General features: G+C 44.2%; 1 protein-coding gene across 6 annotated transcripts in view; it reads right to left on the bottom strand.

Moving 5' to 3' along the window:
* MBNL3 (muscleblind like splicing regulator 3) overlaps window positions 1–854 on the bottom strand; it is a 112,684-nt gene extending 111,830 nt beyond the window's left edge. For 2 of the 6 annotated variants that reach the window (XM_072431464.1, XM_072431468.1), the window contains exon 1: window positions 496–848. The gene's annotated coding sequence lies outside the window, so the exon portion shown is untranslated. Of the gene's footprint in view, window positions 1–495 lie in introns of all 6 variants that reach the window. The other 4 variants (XM_072431467.1, XM_072431471.1, XM_072431472.1 and 1 more) reach the window with 4 other exon arrangements.
* Window positions 855–3,944: the final 3,090 nt, after the last annotated feature.

The following is a 3,944-nucleotide window of genomic DNA, read 5'->3' on the forward strand; positions in this document are numbered from 1 at the left end:
TGCGTTCTATGTTGGCGCTATATAATAATAGATATTTAATGTACAGCGCTGCGTAATATGTTGGCGCTATATAATAATAGATATTTAATGTACAGAGCTGCATTGTATGTTGGCACTATATAATAATAGATAGTTGCAGTATTACTATAAGCCCATATGCTCCCATGGAAAGAAGTTTTTCTGTCTGGGTATCCATGTGCCCGGGTATCCATGTGCCCAGGTATCCATGTGCCCGGGTATGATGGCAGTATTATGCTGAATGATCTGTGTATTAGTTGTGGTGTGACCCATATGTTAGGGCAGAGAAGTTGCGGGCTGATCAGGGCACACGATGCTGTAAATATGATATTGATGTTTTGCAGAAGCTCCCAGAGATTGTAAACAAATATAAAACAAGTTCCACTAATACACAACAAATGTCTTCTCCCAGGTGCCCGGCTGGCAGTGCCCGCTGTGTCCCTTCTCCCCGTCCATGCCCCGTCCCAGGCGGCTTACCTTACGCTTCTATGCTGACTGAGTAAGCCCAGAAGAGCCGATCCTCAGCTGCGGAATGCCATATGGAAAAAAAGCAGAAGCAGCACTAAGCGAGACAGACGGAGTGCTGGGTGAGGCTTTAGCATGGGTGTATAATGAATGCCGCCATTTTAAAGCCTGGCTCCTGAAATCACTAGGCATAACGAAATTAAAGCACGCCCCACGTACATAACTTCATTGCTGGGCCGTGCATCTGGGATGGAACTATGCAGCTGTGGGGTGTGACGAGATGTCAGCTAGCCAGGCGCGAGCCTCATTGGAGGGAAGTGAACGGAAGAGAAGGGCTCCGGCTGACATTCACCTCACAGATTCGTACAAGTGTTCCGGGCGGCTGATAGCAGAAACACTCGTCTGCGGGGAACCGTACCCGGGATTGTGTTATAAATTATTTCCTGTCTCCTCCTGCTGCGCTCACTTGGTACAGTCCACAGCACCTAATGGCCTTTGGGGACTGTGTCGTATTCTGAAGCTCTGGCTGGCTGCTGCCATAGCAACCTTGCTAAAACCACCCGGAGAGCCGCACCATTTATCCGGGAAAGGTAGTGGCCGGGTCATGTGACCCTGGCAGGCCGCACGTGCGGGTGTGTAAAGGATGACCCTGACAGGAGACTCATGCAGATGTACGCCCGGCCTTCCTCTTCACAAGGAAGAAGCAACAGTGTGCCATTATGACAAGAAGAAGAGACTAACATGGCACAAATCTGTGCTGGGTCACCTTGTCCTCACTTTACCCCCCTTCCTAATGGATGAAATGACCTTTAGTGGCACAAAGTCTCCAATGTCTGACTAGTAGAGGAAATTAACTCCTCCATTGCTGAAATGTACAACTGGAGCAAAAGGCAACACCCAAAGTGCATTGTTATCACCTTACATGCAGGGCCATAGCAAATATCAATATTACACAGTATTTATATAGCACCGACATATTATGCAGCACTGTACAAAGTCCATAGTCATGTCACTAGCTGGTCCTTAAAGGAGCTCACAATCTAATGTCCCTACCATTTTCATATGTAGTCATAGTCAAATATCAACCTTTATACCATGGGGGGACCCTAGAAATACCTTCCATGGCTCCGGGAACCCCCTGCTATATTTAGGATATGTCCAGTTCATGGTACATTAGCATGGCGGTCAGTAGGAAGAATACTTCTATCATTGCTGGCCATTGGGATGAATGTCACCCTTACCAAATAGATCAGCGGTCACCAATCAGTGGTCCACAGAAAAATGTGTACATTATATGAAGTTATGTTTTATTAATATTAAAACAAAAATAATATTCTAATAAATTCTTATGTTCTGAATGACAACTTTTCGTCTTTATATTGCACTAAATGCACAAACTGTACCAGAAACAAGGGAGGAGCAGGGTGACGTCAGTGTAGTCTGAAGTTGTATGAGGCAACTGCTGCCGAGCGCTTCAGTATTGTTTCCACCATTACAACAGTCACCCCGCTCCGCCAATACCGATTCTCATCCGATTGTTTTATTTATTTCTCAAAGAACCTTTAGGTAAGTATGACCGTAGCTGTGTATTTTCTCTAACTGGTATATTTAATGGCATGAAACAGTTTGACTTTGATAACTATCGTTTCTTGTTTGGTCCTAGATTCGAATGAAATAAACTCATAATGAGAGAAAAAGCAAACAAATATTTTGCATTTCTTAACTAATGATAATAGTACCAGTAGTAGTGTACCTAAACTCAGAAATTTCACTTTACATAAAAAGGTAGACAACCCTTTTATGTAAATTAAAAATTCTGTTGTTTTTTTTAACAAAAAGGTGCAGCACCGCCCCCTAATTCTGCATCGCCTAGGCCAGGGGTGTCCAAACTTTTTGCAGAGGGCCAGATTTGGTGAGGTAAAGATGTGTGGGGGCCGACCAGTCAGCACGTACTCAGGGTTAGTGTGAAGTGGTCTGCGCGGGTCTCGCACAGCACACGCCCACCAAGGTGATGTGAGGGATTCCCTTTGCACACATGGGGATTCCCGTCCTGCCAATTATGCCCACCGAGTAGCGGGTCAATAATTGCAAGGCGGTTGATCAACTCTAATGAAATATAAAATTGCTTTTTTGTACGTGTGCATTTTATACTGTGCTCAAGAGTGCTAGCAGGCCGCATATTGATTTTATGACAGAGGCTGCAGACCAGTGGAAATCTGAACCCATGCCGCATTTGGCCCCCGGGCTGGACTTTAGACATGCCTGGCTCAGGCGATCGAGAATAAATGGGAGTGCAAAGCCTCCTGGGATACCTACGTCATGCATCCCAGGAGGCTTTTGGGTGCTTCTTCTGCGCATGCCCGAGATGCTTACCGAGCCTTTTCACGTCAGAAAAAACAGAAAAATTTGCCGATCTCACGCATGCACAGGGTGACGAAGGATGACGAATCCAGAAGAAGAGACAAAGATGTGGGATTGAAGGTAAGTGTATTTTTTTTCCAGTTTTCAGTTTAGTTCCTCTTAACCTAACCTAAGCCTAACCGTTAGCTGATCAATGAATCACAGCCCTCACACACTATTAGGAAGATCATTATTTAACAAATGAATTTATCTTTTTTTTAAAAATCATAATTATCTACAGGATTTTAAAATGATGAATTTAGAGGTCAGTGAGGTCCAAAAGGTTGGCAACCGCTGAAAGAGATCATTGGCGTCATTGGTAAATTACCAGAGAGGTACAAATTGCTTGAGGAGACTCTAGCAACCCATGGAGGAACTCTGGCCTAGAGAATATATTCCAACAGGTCACTTTTAGGTATTAGGTCATCTGTTTAGTAAATTATTAGATTAGATTTTGCTGTCTGGTTTGGTACAAAATAGTCATGTTAGGGTTACCAGAACTATAAGGCACCTGCCTAGGCTTCTGCAGGGTTTATAATACAGAATTTTGGGAGAGTGTTCACAACTGGCGTTGGCGTCACATTTATGCATTGCGGTTATGTACCCAGGTAAGGTCAGATTTGCCATCCATCAGTCTAACCTAGCCTTTCTCAAACATTTTATAATGGAGGGAACCTGCAAATAACTGTCAGTTGTAAGGGGAACCCTGGCATTATTATTATCCATAGATCACAATACTTTGGGGTGGTAGTTATGGGACTAATGTCTCCTACATTACTGGATTTTGGAAGGAAATGTGATTTGGTAACGGACCTAAAGGACACAAACTGCTCATTGCGCAAGAAACACCTAGCAACCTCTGGAGGAAAGTTGGTTGAGAAACACTGCACAAGTACTAACCCAAACCTAGCTCAGCCTAGGGACAACTACTTACCCACACGTAGCTTAACCTAGTGTGTACCCAACCTAGTGTGTACGCAACTCCATCTTACCCTAGGAACAAAGGCTTAACCACACCTAGTTCACTATAGTAAGAAGCACTTTCCTAACCCTTAGCTTAC

This window comes from Pyxicephalus adspersus, chromosome Z (assembly GCF_032062135.1).
Source record: "Pyxicephalus adspersus chromosome Z, UCB_Pads_2.0, whole genome shotgun sequence".
NCBI classification, from domain to species: Eukaryota; Metazoa; Chordata; class Amphibia; order Anura; family Pyxicephalidae; genus Pyxicephalus; species Pyxicephalus adspersus.